Source organism: Tachypleus tridentatus, chromosome 2 (genome assembly GCF_004210375.1).
Source record: "Tachypleus tridentatus isolate NWPU-2018 chromosome 2, ASM421037v1, whole genome shotgun sequence".
Taxonomy (NCBI): domain Eukaryota; kingdom Metazoa; phylum Arthropoda; class Merostomata; order Xiphosura; family Limulidae; genus Tachypleus; species Tachypleus tridentatus.
Genome location: NC_134826.1, coordinates 153,269,709 through 153,287,318, shown reverse-complemented (window position 1 = coordinate 153,287,318; position 17,610 = coordinate 153,269,709). Strand labels below are relative to the sequence as shown.

The following is a 17,610-nucleotide window of genomic DNA, read 5'->3' as shown; positions in this document are numbered from 1 at the left end:
TTTATGATCATTATTAAGAAACCCTAAAACTGAAGTGGTTCAAAGTGGTTCTTTAGACATTTTATGATCATTATTAAGAAACCCAAAACTGAAGTGGTTCAAAGTGATTCTTTAGACATTTTATGATCATTATTAAGAAATCCTAAAACTGAAGTGGTTCAAAGTAGTTCTTTAGACATTTTATGATCATTATTAAGAAACCCTAAAACTGAAGTGGTTCAAAGTGGTTCTTTAGACATTTTATTATCATTATTAAGTCACATGGTAAGACACACGACAACAAAACTGTTAACTTCACAGATGTATCAAGAAAATAATACGAAAATCATTCTGAATGAAGACTGGTTAAGAACAAACTTAAGGAACGATAAGGCTTCCGAGCCAGATAATGTTTCTCTAAGGGTTTTGAAGGCAGCCAGATAATGTTTCTCTGAGGGTTTTAAAGGCAGCCAGATAATGTTTCTCTGAGGGTTTTGAAGGCAGCCAGATAATGTTTCTCTAAAGGTTTTGAAGGCAGCCAGATAATGTTTCTCTAAAGGTTTTGAAGGCAGCCAGATAATGTTTCTCTGAGGGTTTTGAAGGCAGCCAGATAATGTTTCTCTGAGGGTTTTGAAGGCAGCCAGATAATGTTTCTCTAAAGGTTTTGAAGGCAGCCAGATAATGTTTCTCTAAAGGTTTTGAAGGCAGCCAGATAATGTTTCTCTGAGGGTTTTGAAGGCAGCCAGATAATGTTTCTCTAAGGGTTTTGAAAGCAGTTAAAGATTGACGACTTTAGCCACTACTGCTTATCAATCTATGAGTAAGATTTATGTTAGATAATATAATTCATCTTTACAAATGTTCTTAGTAATTACAGACCCGTTAGTCGTCCTTCTGTTGTAAGAAAACTTTTATAAGGTAACGTCCCTTTACATGGTTATGTCCGTGAATATAATACAGTAACATCTATAATACATGTTTATGTCCATGAATATAATACAGTAACATCTATAATATATGGTTATGTCCATTAATATAATACAGTAACATCTATAATGCATGGTTATGTCCATGAATATAATACAGTAACATCTATATTACATGGTTATGTCCATGAATATAATACAGTAACATCTATAATACATGATAATGTCCATGAATATAATACAGTAACATTTATAATACATGTTTATGTCCATGAATATAATACAGTAACATTTATAATACATGATAACGTCCATTAATATGATACAGTAACATCTACAATACATGGTTATGTCCATTAATATGATACAGTAACATCTACAATACATGATAACGTCCATTAATATGATACAGTAACATCTACAATACATGGTTATGTCCATTAATATAATACAATAACGTTCCTGTACATGCAGAGTGACACTTTCGTATTACATTTGTAAACATGGCTATGTAGAGAGGCACTACCGTATTATGTTCACAGACATGACCATTTCCATTAATATAATACAGTAACGTTCCTGTACATGGTCGTGTCTGTGAATATAATACGGTAGTGTGTCTCTACATAGCCATGTTCACGAATATAACACGAAAGTGTCTTTCTGCATGGCCATGATCATGAATATAATAAAATAACCTCCATTTTCATGTCCAGATGCTTAGGACACTAGGCCCGCAATCTGAGGGTCGAGAGTTCGAATCCCCGTCGTACTAAACATGCTTGATCTCTCAGCCGTGGGGACGTTATAACGTCAAGGTCAATCCTACTATTCGTTGGTAAAAGAGTAGGCCAAGTATTATCGGTGGGTGGCCTTCTCTATAACCTTTCACTGCTAATTTAGGGGTTCTCTATAACCTTTCACTGCTAAGTTAGGGGTTCTCTATAACCTTTCACTGCTAAGTTAGGGGTTCTCTATAACCTTTCACTGCTTAGTTAGGGGTTCTCTATAACCTTTCACTGCTAAGTTAAGGGTTGCTAACGCCTCATGTAACTTTCTAAGAATTTTAAACCAAACCACCTCGCTTCATTTGGCTGTGAAGATATGTTTCCTAAGTCAATTTATTAAGTTTGAATTTCACATAAATAACCTAGTAAATACGTTAATCTAAGGAGTGTGATAAGTTGTAATAAGAGTTAAACTTTATTATTATATCATCTAAGAAGTGTGATAAGTTGTAATAAGAGTTAAACTTTATTATTATATCATCTAAGGAGTGTGATAAGTTGTAATGAGAGTTAAACTTTATTATTATATCATCTAAGAAGTGTGATAAGTTGTAATAAGAGTTAAACTTTATTATTATATCATCTAAGAAGTGTGATAAGTTGTAATAAGAGTTAAACTTTATTATTATACCATGGATAACGATTGTGTTGGACTTTAGATGACTAGTGAAAAATGTTTGTTGACAAGTTCTGAAAGGATGGTAAGATTGTTGCTTTTCTAGATTTTAATATTTTCTGATAAAACCTATAAATATATTCGTCACTTCTACTGTGATGTTTGGTGTTATTGTATAATATACACATTTTATAATTTACCTTTCTTTATAATTACAGCGTAAAGACTTTCCACTTTCTTTTCATAAGCTGAAATATGCTCATCTGGCCCGGCATGGCCACGTGGGTTAAGGCGTTCGACTCGTAATCTGAGGGTTCCCTGGTTCGAATCCCGGTCGCACCAAACATGCTCGCCCTTTCATCTGTGGGGGCGTTATAATGTGACGGGCAATCCCCACTATTCGTTGGTAAAAGAGTAGCCCAAGAGTTGGCGGTGGGTGGTGATGACTAGCTGCCTCTCCTCTAGTCTTACACTGCTAAATTAGGGACGGCTAGCGCAGATAGCCCTCGAGTAGCTTTGTGCGAAATTCAAAAACAAATAAACGTTCTTCTTTTCTACCTAATGTGAATCCTTACAGTTAAACAAACTGTTAAACATACAGTTAAGCTTGAAACTTTATGCATAACTAACAGTTAAATATAAGTTAATCTTGAAACTTTCTACATAACTTGCTGTTAACATACAGTTCAAATTGAAACTTTCTACATAACTTACTGTTAAACATACAGCTAAACTTGAAACTTTCTACATAACTTGCTGTTAACATACAGTTCAAATTGAAACTTTCTACATAACTTGCTGTTAACATACAGTTCAAATTGAAACTTTCTACATAACTTACTGTTAAACTTGAAACTTTCTACATAACATACAGCTAAACTTGAAACTTTCTACATAACATACAGTTAAACTTGAAACTTTCTACATAACATACAGCTAAACTTGAAACTTTCTACATAACATACAGCTAAACTTGAAACTTTCTACATAACATACAGTTAAACTTGAAACTTTCTACATAACATACAGCTAAACTTGAAACTTTCTACATAACATACAGTTAAACTTGAAACTTTCTACATAACATACAGCTAAACTTGAAACTTTCTACATAACATACAGCTAAACTTGAAACTTTCTACATAACATACAGTTAAACTTGAAACTTTCTACATAACATACAGCTAAACTTGAAACTTTTTACATAACATACAGTTAAACTTGAAACTTTCTACATAACATACAGCTAAACTTGAACTTTCTACATAACATACAGCTAAACTTGAAACTTTCTACATAACATACAGTTAAACTTGAAACTTTCTACATAACATACAGCTAAACTTGAAACTTTCTACATAACATACAGTTAAACTTGAAACTTTCTACATAACATACAGCTAAACTTGAAACTTTCTACATAACATACAGCTAAACTTGAAACTTTCTACAAAACATACAGCTAAACTTGAAACTTTCTACAAAACATACAGCTAAACTTGAAACTTTCTACATAACATACAGCTAAACTTGAAACTTTCTACATAACATACAGTTAAACTTGAAACTTTCTACAAAACATACAGTTAAACTTGAAACTTTCTACATAACATACAGCTAAACTTGAAACTTTCTACATAACATACAGTTAAACTTGAAACTTTCTACATAACATACAGCTAAACTTGAAACTTTCTACATAACATACAGCTAAACTTGAAACTTTCTACAAAATATACAGCAAAACTTGAAACTTTCTACATAACATACAGCTAAACTTGAAACTTTCTACATAACATACAGCTAAACTTGAAACTTTATACATAACATACAGCTAAACTTGAAACTTTATACATAACATACAGCTAAACTTGAAACTTTCTACAAAACATACAGTTAAACTTGAAACTTTCTACATAACATACAGCTAAACTTGAAACTTTATACATAACATACAGCTAAACTTGAAACTTTATACATAACATACAGCTAAACTTGAAACTTTCTACAAAACATACAGCTAAACTTGAAACTTTCTACATAACATATTACAGATTGTAAAAAGTTTACAAACCATCATGTAAAAATAGTTTTATTCTAAACGTGAAACCTAAAACTATTCAATTTTGTGTGTGTATGTGTGTGTGTGTGTGTGTATGTATGTATGTATGTATGTGTGTGTGTGTGTGTGTATGTATGTGTGTGTGTGTGTGTGTGTGTGTGTGTGTGTGTGTGTGTGTTGGTGTGGCATCAGGTTTTACTTTTCCACATCTATACGATTGAATATAAAAAAAAAAACCACCAGTTTCTGGAACATTCATTTATGGCATTGTGATTGTTTGTGCCATGATGTGATGATGGTAAGAACGTTATCAATACAGTTATAACATAACTGATAGGCAGTGAACAACTCTGTACCCAGAAAACGCCAGGTTTAAAAGTTAGTCCTAAAATAACTTCAAGGTTGTCTTTAATTATAAGACGACGTCAGATTTTAACTTGTAGTAGAAGCTACACACACACACATACACATACACACACACAAACTGTCTGTTTTAACTTGTAGCAGAAGCCACACATACACACAACCAAACATTCTGAAACGATCTGAAAATATTGAAATTAACCTTTATTTTAGTAAATGAGAATAAACAGTTATAATAACGTTAATATTTTAAACCTAAAGATAACGTACTTAGCCTGATGCAACTTTGTGACAATACACAAACATAAACAATAAATTTCCATGAACGTATTTATCCTGATGCTACTTTATGACAATACACAAACATAAACAATAAATTTCCATGAACATATTTAGCCTGATGCTACTTTATGACAATACACAAACATAAACAATAAATTTCCATGAACGTATTTTTCCTGATGTTACTTTATGACAATACACAAACATAAACAATAAATTTCCATGAACGTATTTTTCCTGATGTTACTTTATGACAATACACAAACATAAACAATAAATTTCCATGAACATATTTTTCCTGATGTTACTTTATGACAATACACAAACATAAACAATGAATTTCCATGAACATATTTATCCTGATGTTACTTTATGACAATACACAAACATAAACAATGAATTTCCATGAACATATTTTTCCTGATGTTACTTTATGACAATACATAAACATAAACAATGAATTTCCATGAACATATTTATCCTGATGTTACTTTATGACAATACACAAACATAAACAATGAATTTCCATGAACATATTTAGCCTGATGTTACTTTATGACAATACACAAACATAAACAATAAATTTCCATGAACGTATTTATCTTGATGATACTTTATGACAATACACAAACATAAACAATAAATTTCCATGAACATATTTAGCCTGATGTTACTTTATGACAATACACAAACATAAACAATGAATTTCCATGAACATATTTAGCCTGATGTTACTTTATGACAATACATAAACATAAACAATAAATTTTCATGAACGTATTTAGCCTGATGCTACTTTATGACAATACACAAACATAAACAATAAATTTCCATGAACATATTTTTCCTGATGTTACTTTATGACAATACACAAACATAAACAATAAATTTCCATGAACATATTTTTCCTGATGTTATTTTATGACAATACACAAACATAAACAATAAATTTCCATGAACGTATTTATCCTGATGATACTTTATGACAATACACAAACATAAACAATAAATTTCCATGAACATATTTTTCCTGATGTTACTTTATGACAATACACAAACATAAACAATGAATTTCCATGAACATATTTATCCTGATGTTACTTTATGACAATACACAAACATAAACAATGAATTTCCATGAACATATTTTTCCTGATGTTACTTTATGACAATACATAAACATAAACAATGAATTTCCATGAACATATTTATCCTGATGTTACTTTATGACAATACACAAACATAAACAATGAATTTCCATGAACATATTTAGCCTGATGTTACTTTATGACAATACACAAACATAAACAATAAATTTCCATGAACGTATTTATCTTGATGATACTTTATGACAATACACAAACATAAACAATAAATTTCCATGAACATATTTAGCCTGATGTTACTTTATGACAATACACAAACATAAACAATGAATTTCCATGAACATATTTAGCCTGATGTTACTTTATGACAATACATAAACATAAACAATAAATTTTCATGAACGTATTTAGCCTGATGCTACTTTATGACAATACACAAACATAAACAATAAATTTCCATGAACATATTTTTCCTGATGTTACTTTATGACAATACACAAACATAAACAATAAATTTCCATGAACATATTTTTCCTGATGTTATTTTATGACAATACACAAACATAAACAATAAATTTCCATGAACGTATTTATCCTGATGATACTTTATGACAATACACAAACATAAACAATAAATTTCCATGAACATATTTAGCCTGATGTTACTTTATGACAATACATAAACATAAACAATAAATTTCCATGAACATATTTAGTCTAATGTTACTTTATGACAACGTAGAACCTTAAACAATATATTTCCATAAATATATTTAATTCGTTTCTACATTATGACAATGGTTTAATACTGAGTTCTGGTGGTACTATGTGTAGTCTGCTGATTCGATGGTCGCAGCTTCTGAAAACAGAGAAGTAAAAAAATGTATATTATTGCTAAACTACCAGAATATTTATTACTCTGTCCTTTTCTACAAAAAAACTGTAACCAGAATATTTATTACTCTGTCCTTTTCCACAAAAAAAACTGTAACCAGAATATTTATTACTCTGTCCTTTTCTACAAAAAACTGCAACCAGAATATTTATTACTCTGTCCTTTTCTACAAAACAAACTGTAACCAGAATATTTATTGCTCTGTCCTTTTCTACAAAAAAACTATAACCAGAATATTTATTACTCTGTCCTTTTCTACAAAACAAACTGTAACCAGAATATTTATTGCTCTGTCCTTTTCTACAAAAAAACTATAACCAGAATATTTATTACTCTGTCCTTTTCTACAAAAAAACTGTAACCAGAATATTTATTACTCTGTCCTTTTCTACAAAAAAAACTGTAATGGTGAATGTTATTACACATCAATTCATGATATTTTATATTTTCTTAGACCGCCACAATGAACAAACTGTTAAATTTGGAGTTCTAGCACAAGAGGCGCTAGTAGCAACATGTATTAAAAGGAGGGCCATGTTTACCCCAACTAAGTCACATAAACTATTACTAAAATGTGTAAAAAGGAATGATAAGTGTACCCCAATTATCTTTGCATTTTGTTTAACTTGGTTATTCAACATTATGTGTATGTGTTTTTATAGCAAAGGCACATTAATTTATCTTCTGTATTCACTGAGTGGAATCGAACCTCTAATTTTAGCGTTGTAAATTCGAAGACTTGCCGCTGTCCTAGCGGCGGCTATTTAATATTATATCTTTACATATATTTACAACTTTGCTTGTTTTTTGTACATACCAAATTATTGTATGGCTGTTCCATGTATAGTAATTTAATGCTATTCACATGTAAAGTGTTTTCTTCATACGTCACTATTTTAGTCTTAAATTACAATTTCCATGACAGAAACTTTTTTTCCATGCAACTTGTTTGAGTAAATAACGGATTTATTTTATTAGCTGAAGGATGATAATACATTTAGTTTTTCCATTGCTATAGTGATAAAATATATTATTAATAATATTACAACTACTTGAATTTAATTTTTAAAAATGTTTCCAGGTGGGGTAGGGGTAAGTCTTTGGACTTACAGTGCTAAAATCAGGAGTTTGATTCCCCTGTGTAGACATAGCAGATAGTCCAACGTGACTTTTCTATAATAAAACACACCCCAGGTTAGAAAAGTTTATGACGTTATTATTATCTAGCCGTGCCATCTTTTGCACAATACTGTTACTAACTGTGAGTGTCTTTCTTTTGTGTTTGCCGGCTGAATAGATTTGAACGAAAGTTGGCACACATTTGGATTATAATGTAACTTAGAAGATATTAGTTAGGAAAGAAGAAATTAAACATCGAGATCACAAAAATAAAAAAATTCCCTATCTGATAACAAGTGGACCGATTTGTTCACACGATGTTTTCTCCATAACTAAGATAAAATGACCGATTTGTTCACACGATGTTTTCTCCATAACAAAGTTGAAATGACCGATTTGTTCACACTATGTTTTCTCTATAACTTAGTTAAAATGACCGATTTATTCACACTATGTTTTCTCTATAACTTAGTTTAAATGACCGATTTGTTCACACTATGTTTTCTCCATAACTTAGTTAAAATGACCGATTTATTCACACTATGTTTTCTCTATAACTTAGTTTAAATGACCGATTTATTCACACTATGTTTTCTCCATAACTAAGTTGAAATGACCGATTTATTCACACTGTGTTTTCTCTATAACTTAGTTTAAATGACCGATTTCTTCACACTATGTTTTCTCTATAACTTAGTTTAAATGACCGATTTATTCACACTATATTTTCTCCATAACTTAGTTAAAATGACCGATTTATTCACACTATATTTTCTCCATAACTTAGTTAAAATGACCGATTTCTTCACACTATGTTTTCTCCATAACTTAGTTAAAATGATTGATTTGTTCACACTATGTTTTCTCTATAACTAAGTTGAAGTGACCGATTTGTTCACACTATGTTTTCTCTATAACTTAGTTGAAATGACCGATTTGTTCACACTATGTTTTCTCTATAACTTAGTTAAAATGACCGATTTATTCACACTATGTTTTCTCCATAACTAAGTTGAAATGACCGATTTGTTCACACTATATTTTCTCCATAACTTAGTTAAAATGACCGATTTATTCACACTATGTTTTCTCTATAACTTAGTTTAAATGACCGATTTATTCACACTATGTTTTCTCCATAACTAAGTTGAAATGACCGATTTGTTCACACTATGTTTTCTCTATAACTTAGTTAAAATGACCGATTTCTTCACACTATGTTTTCTCTATAACTAAGTTGAAATGACCGATTTGTTCACACTATGTTTTCTCTATAACTAAGTTGAAATGACCGATTTGTTTACACTATGTTTTCTCTATAACTTAGTTTAAATGACCGATTTCTTCACACTATGTTTTCTCTATAACTTAGTTAAAATGACCGATTTATCCACACTATGTTTTCTCTATAACTTAGTTGAAATGACCGATTTATTCACACTATGTTTTCTCTATAACTTAGTTGAAATGACCGATTTCTTCACACTATGTTTTCTCTATAACTTAGTTGAAATGACCGATTTATTCACACTATGTTTTCTCTATAACTTAGTTGAAATGACCGATTTCTTCACACTATGTTTTCTCCATAACTAAGTTGAAATGACCGATTTGTTCACACTATGTTTTCTCCATAACTAAGTTGAAATGACCGATTTGTTCACACTATGTTTTCTCTATAACTTAGTTTAAATGACCGATTTCTTCACACTATGTTTTCTCTATAACTTAGTTTAAATGACCGATTTATTCACACTATGTTTTCTCTATAACTTAGTTGAAATGACCGATTTCTTCACACTATGTTTTCTCTATAACTTAGTTGAAATGACCGATTTCTTCACACTATGTTTTCTCCATAACTAAGTTGAAATGACCGATTTGTTCACACTATGTTTTCTCCATAACTAAGTTGAAATGACCGATTTGTTCACACTATGTTTTCTCTATAACTTAGTTAAAATGACCGATTTCTTCACACTGTGTTTTCTCTATAACTAAGTTGAAATGACCGATTTGTTCACACTATGTTTTCTCTATAACTAAGTTGAAATGACCGATTTGTTCACACTATGTTTTCTCTATAACTTAGTTTAAATGACCGATTTATTCACACTATGTTTTCTCTATAACTTAGTTAAAATGACCGATTTCTTCACACTATGTTTTCTCTATAACTTAGTTTAAATGACCGATTTGTTCACACTATGTTTTCTCTATAACTAAGTTGAAATGACCGATTTGTTTACACTATGTTTTCTCTATAACTTAGTTTAAATGACCGATTTCTTCACACTATGTTTTCTCTATAACTTAGTTAAAATGACCGATTTATCCACACTATGTTTTCTCTATAACTTAGTTGAAATAACCGATTTATTCACACTATGTTTTCTCTATAACTTAGTTGAAATGACCGATTTCTTCACACTATGTTTTCTCTATAACTTAGTTGAAATGACCGATTTATTCACACTATGTTTTCTCTATAACTAAGTTTAAATGACCGATTTGTTCACACTATGTTTTCTCTATAACTTAGTTAAAATGACCGATTTATTCACACTATGTTTTCTCCATAACTAAGTTGAAATGACCGATTTGTTCACACTATATTTTCTCCATAACTTAGTTAAAATGACCGATTTATTCACACTATGTTTTCTCTATAACTTAGTTTAAATGACCGATTTATTCACACTATGTTTTCTCCATAACTAAGTTGAAATGACCGATTTGTTCACACTATGTTTTCTCTATAACTTAGTTAAAATGACCGATTTCTTCACACTATGTTTTCTCTATAACTAAGTTGAAATGACCGATTTGTTCACACTATGTTTTCTCTATAACTAAGTTGAAATGACCGATTTGTTTACACTATGTTTTCTCTATAACTTAGTTTAAATGACCGATTTCTTCACACTATGTTTTCTCTATAACTTAGTTAAAATGACCGATTTATCCACACTATGTTTTCTCTATAACTTAGTTGAAATGACCGATTTATTCACACTATGTTTTCTCTATAACTTAGTTGAAATGACCGATTTCTTCACACTATGTTTTCTCTATAACTTAGTTGAAATGACCGATTTATTCACACTATGTTTTCTCTATAACTTAGTTGAAATGACCGATTTCTTCACACTATGTTTTCTCCATAACTAAGTTGAAATGACCGATTTGTTCACACTATGTTTTCTCCATAACTAAGTTGAAATGACCGATTTGTTCACACTATGTTTTCTCTATAACTTAGTTTAAATGACCGATTTCTTCACACTATGTTTTCTCTATAACTTAGTTTAAATGACCGATTTATTCACACTATGTTTTCTCTATAACTTAGTTGAAATGACCGATTTCTTCACACTATGTTTTCTCTATAACTTAGTTGAAATGACCGATTTCTTCACACTATGTTTTCTCCATAACTAAGTTGAAATGACCGATTTGTTCACACTATGTTTTCTCCATAACTAAGTTGAAATGACCGATTTGTTCACACTATGTTTTCTCTATAACTTAGTTTAAATGACCGATTTCTTCACACTATGTTTTCTCTATAACTTAGTTAAAATGACCGATTTCTTCACACTGTGTTTTCTCTATAACTAAGTTGAAATGACCGATTTGTTCACACTATGTTTTCTCTATAACTAAGTTGAAATGACCGATTTGTTCACACTATGTTTTCTCTATAACTTAGTTTAAATGACCGATTTATTCACACTATGTTTTCTCTATAACTTAGTTAAAATGACCGATTTCTTCACACTATGTTTTCTCTATAACTTAGTTTAAATGACCGATTTGTTCACACTATGTTTTCTCTATAACTAAGTTGAAATGACCGATTTGTTTACACTATGTTTTCTCTATAACTTAGTTTAAATGACCGATTTCTTCACACTATGTTTTCTCTATAACTTAGTTAAAATGACCGATTTATCCACACTATGTTTTCTCTATAACTTAGTTGAAATGACCGATTTATTCACACTATGTTTTCTCTATAACTTAGTTGAAATGACCGATTTCTTCACACTATGTTTTCTCTATAACTTAGTTGAAATGACCGATTTATTCACACTATGTTTTCTCTATAACTAAGTTTAAATGACCGATTTCTTCACACTAAGTTTTCTCTATAACTTAGTTTAAATGACCGATTTATTCACACTATGTTTTCTCTATAACTAAGTTGAAATGACCGATTTGTTCACACTATGTTTTCTCTATAACTTAGTTTAAATGACCGATTTCTTCACACTATGTTTTCTCTATAACTTAGTTTAAATGACCGATTTATTCACACTATGTTTTCTCTATAACTTAGTTAAAATGACCGATTTCTTCACACTATGTTTTCTCTATAACTTAGTTTAAATGACCAATTTATTCACACTATGTTTTCTCTATAACTTAGTTGAAATGACCGATTTGTTCACACTATGTTTTCTCTATAACTTAGTTAAAATGACCGATTTATTCACACTATGTTTTCTCCATAACTAAGTTGAAATGACCGATTTGTTCATACTATATTTTCTCCATAACTTAGTTAAAATGACCGATTTATTCACACTATGTTTTCTCTATAACTTAGTTTAAATGACCGATTTCTTCACACTATGTTTTCTCCATAACTAAGTTGAAATGACCGATTTGTTCACACTATGTTTTCTCTATAACTTAGTTAAAATGACCGATTTCTTCACACTATGTTTTCTCTATAACTAAGTTGAAATGACCGATTTGTTCATACTATGTTTTCTCTATAACTAAGTTGAAATGACCGATTTGTTTACACTATGTTTTCTCTATAACTTAGTTTAAATGACCGATTTCTTCACACTATGTTTTCTCTATAACTTAGTTGAAATGACCGATTTATTCACACTATGTTTTCTCTATAACTAAGTTTAAATGACCGATTTCTTCACACTAAGTTTTCTCTATAACTTAGTTTAAATGACCGATTTATTCACACTATGTTTTCTCTGTAACTAAGTTGAAATGACCGATTTGTTCACACTATGTTTTCTCTATAACTAAGTTGAAATGACCGATTTGTTCACACTATGTTTTCTCTATAACTTAGTTTAAATGACCGATTTATTCACACTATGTTTTCTCTATAACTTAGTTTAAATGACCGATTTCTTCACACTATGTTTTCTCTATAACTTAGTTAAAATGACCGATTTCTTCACACTGTGTTTTCTCTATAACTAAGTTGAAATGACCGATTTGTTCACACTATGTTTTCTCTATAACTAAGTTGAAATGACCGATTTGTTCACACTATGTTTTCTCTATAACTTAGTTTAAATGACCGATTTATTCACACTATGTTTTCTCTATAACTTAGTTGAAATGACCGATTTCTTCACACTATGTTTTCTCTATAACTTAGTTTAAATGACCGATTTGTTCACACTATGTTTTCTCTATAACTAAGTTGAAATGACCGATTTGTTTACACTATGTTTTCTATAACTTAGTTGAAATGACCGATTTCTTCACACTATGTTTTCTCCATAACTAAGTTGAAATGACCGATTTGTTCACACTATGTTTTCTCCATAACTAAGTTGAAATGACCGATTTGTTCACACTATGTTTCTCTATAACTTAGTTTAAATGACCGATTTCTTCACACTATGTTTTCTCTATAACTTAGTTAAAATGACCGATTTCTTCACACTGTGTTTTCTCTATAACTAAGTTGAAATGACCGATTTGTTCACACTATGTTTTCTCTATAACTTAGTTTAAATGACCGATTTATTCACACTATGTTTTCTATAACTTAGTTGAAATGACCGATTTCTTCACACTATGTTTTCTCTATAACTAAGTTGAAATGACCGATTTGTTCACACTATGTTTTCTATAACTAAGTTGAAATGACCGATTTGTTCACACTATGTTTTCTATAACTTAGTTTAAATGACCGATTTATTCACACTATGTTTCTCTATAACTTAGTTAAAATGACCGATTTCTTCACACTATGTTTTCTCTATAACTTAGTATAAATGACCGATTTGTTCACACTATGTTTTCTCTATAACTAAGTTGAAATGACCGATTTGTTTACACTATGTTTTCTCTATAACTTAGTTTAAATGACCGATTTCTTCACACTATGTTTTCTCTATAACTTAGTTAAAATGACCGATTTATCCACACTATGTTTTCTCTATAACTTAGTTGAAATGACCGATTTATTCACACTATGTTTTCTCTATAACTTAGTTGAAATGACCGATTTCTTCACACTATGTTTTCTCTATAACTTAGTTGAAATGACCGATTTATTCACACTATGTTTTCTCTATAACTAAGTTTAAATGACCGATTTCTTCACACTAAGTTTTCTCTATAACTTAGTTTAAATGACCGATTTATTCACACTATGTTTTCTCTGTAACTAAGTTGAAATGACCGATTTGTTCACACTATGTTTTCTCTATAACTTAGTTTAAATGACCGATTTATTCACACTATGTTTTCTCTATAACTTAGTTAAAATGACCGATTTCTTCACACTGTGTTTTCTCTATAACTAAGTTGAAATGACCGATTTGTTCACACTATGTTTTCTCTATAACTAAGTTGAAATGACCGATTTGTTCACACTATGTTTTCTCTATAACTTAGTTTAAATGACCGATTTATTCACACTATGTTTTCTCTATAACTTAGTTAAAATGACCGATTTCTTCACACTATGTTTTCTCTATAACTTAGTTTAAATGACCGATTTGTTCACACTATGTTTTCTCTATAACTAAGTTGAAATGACCGATTTGTTTACACTATGTTTTCTCTATAACTTAGTTTAAATGACCGATTTCTTCACACACTGTTTTCTCTATAACTTAGTTAAAATGACCGATTTATCCACACTATGTTTCTCTATAACTTAGTTGAAATGACCGATTTATTCACACTATGTTTTCTCTATAACTTAGTTGAAATGACCGATTTCTTCACACTATGTTTTCTCTATAACTTAGTTGAAATGACCGATTTATTCACACTATGTTTTCTCTATAACTAAGTTTAAATGACCGATTTCTTCACACCTAAGTTTTCTCTATAACTTAGTTTAAATGACCGATTTCTTCACACTATGTTTTCTCTATAACTAAGTTGAAATGACCGATTTGTTCACACTATGTTTTCTCTATAACTTAGTTTAAATGACCGATTTCTTCACACTATGTTTTCTCTATAACTTAGTTTAAATGACCGATTTATTCACACTATGTTTTCTCTATAACTTAGTTAAAATGACCGATTTCTTCACACTATGTTTTCTCTATAACTTAGTTTAAATGACCAATTTATTCACACTATGTTTTCTCTATAACTTAGTTGAAATGACCGATTTGTTCACACTATGTTTTCTCTATAACTTAGTTAAAATGACCGATTTATTCACACTATGTTTTCTCCATAACTAAGTTGAAATGACCGATTTGTTCATACTATATTTTCTCCATAACTTAGTTAAAATGACCGATTTATTCACACTATGTTTTCTCTATAACTTAGTTTAAATGATTGATTTATTCACACTATGTTTTCTCCATAACTAAGTTGAAATGACCGATTTGTTCACACTATGTTTTCTCTATAACTTAGTTAAAATGACCGATTTCTTCACACTATGTTTTCTCTATAACTAAGTTGAAATGACCGATTTGTTCATACTATGTTTTCTCTATAACTAAGTTGAAATGACCGATTTGTTTACACTATGTTTTCTCTATAACTTAGTTTAAATGACCGATTTCTTCACACTATGTTTTCTCTATAACTTAGTTGAAATGACCGATTTATTCACACTATGTTTTCTCTATAACTAAGTTTAAATGACCGATTTCTTCACACTAAGTTTTCTCTATAACTTAGTTTAAATGACCGATTTATTCACACTATGTTTTCTCTGTAACTAAGTTGAAATGACCGATTTGTTCACACTATGTTTTCTCTATAACTAAGTTGAAATGACCGATTTGTTCACACTATGTTTTCTCTATAACTTAGTTTAAATGACCGATTTATTCACACTATGTTTTCTCTATAACTTAGTTTAAATGACCGATTTCTTCACACTATGTTTTCTCTATAACTTAGTTAAAATGACCGATTTCTTCACACTATGTTTTCTCTATAACTTAGTTAAAATGACCGATTTCTTCACACTGTGTTTTCTCTATAACTAAGTTGAAATGACCGATTTGTTCACACTATGTTTTCTCTATAACTAAGTTGAAATGACCGATTTGTTCACACTATGTTTTCTCTATAACTTAGTTTAAATGACCGATTTATTCACACTATGTTTTCTCTATAACTTAGTTAAAATGACCGATTTCTTCACACTATGTTTTCTCTATAACTTAGTTTAAATGACCGATTTGTTCACACTATGTTTTCTCTATAACTAAGTTGAAATGACCGATTTGTTTACACTATGTTTTCTCTATAACTTAGTTGAAATGACCGATTTCTTCACACTATGTTTTCTCCATAACTAAGTTGAAATGACCGATTTGTTCACACTATGTTTTCTCCATAACTAAGTTGAAATGACCGATTTGTTCACACTATGTTTTCTCTATAACTTAGTTTAAATGACCGATTTCTTCACACTATGTTTTCTCTATAACTTAGTTAAAATGACCGATTTCTTCACACTGTGTTTTCTCTATAACTAAGTTGAAATGACCGATTTGTTCACACTATGTTTTCTCTATAACTTAGTTTAAATGACCGATTTATTCACACTATGTTTTCTCTATAACTTAGTTGAAATGACCGATTTCTTCACACTATGTTTTCTCTATAACTAAGTTGAAATGACCGATTTGTTCACACTATGTTTTCTCTATAACTAAGTTGAAATGACCGATTTGTTCACACTATGTTTTCTCTATAACTTAGTTTAAATGACCGATTTATTCACACTATGTTTTCTCTATAACTTAGTTAAAATGACCGATTTCTTCACACTATGTTTTCTCTATAACTTAGTATAAATGACCGATTTGTTCACACTATGTTTTCTCTATAACTAAGTTGAAATGACCGATTTGTTTACACTATGTTTTCTCTATAACTTAGTTTAAATGACCGATTTCTTCACACTATGTTTTCTCTATAACTTAGTTAAAATGACCGATTTATCCACACTATGTTTTCTCTATAACTTAGTTGAAATGACCGATTTATTCACACTATGTTTTCTATAACTTAGTTGAAATGACCGATTTCTTCACACTATGTTTTCTCTATAACTTAGTTGAAATGACCGATTTATTCACACTATGTTTTCTCTATAACTAAGTTTAAATGACCGATTTCTTCACACTAAGTTTTCTCTATAACTTAGTTTAAATGACCGATTTATTCACACTATGTTTTCTCTGTAACTAAGTTGAAATGACCGAT

At 30.1% G+C, this 17,610-nt stretch overlaps 1 protein-coding gene across 4 annotated transcripts in view; it reads left to right on the top strand.

Annotated features, from left to right (window-relative positions):
- LOC143245389 (proton channel OtopLc-like) overlaps positions 1 to 17,610 on the top strand; it is a 57,242-nt gene that overhangs the window by 24,899 nt on the left and 14,733 nt on the right. Inside the window, exon 1 of one of the 4 annotated variants that reach the window (XM_076491672.1) lies at positions 8,124 to 8,211. The exons of the other annotated variants lie outside the window; for them this stretch is intronic. The gene's annotated coding sequence lies outside the window, so the exon portion shown is untranslated. Of the gene's footprint in view, positions 1 to 8,123; positions 8,212 to 17,610 lie in introns of those variants that run through there. 4 annotated transcript variants of the gene reach the window in all.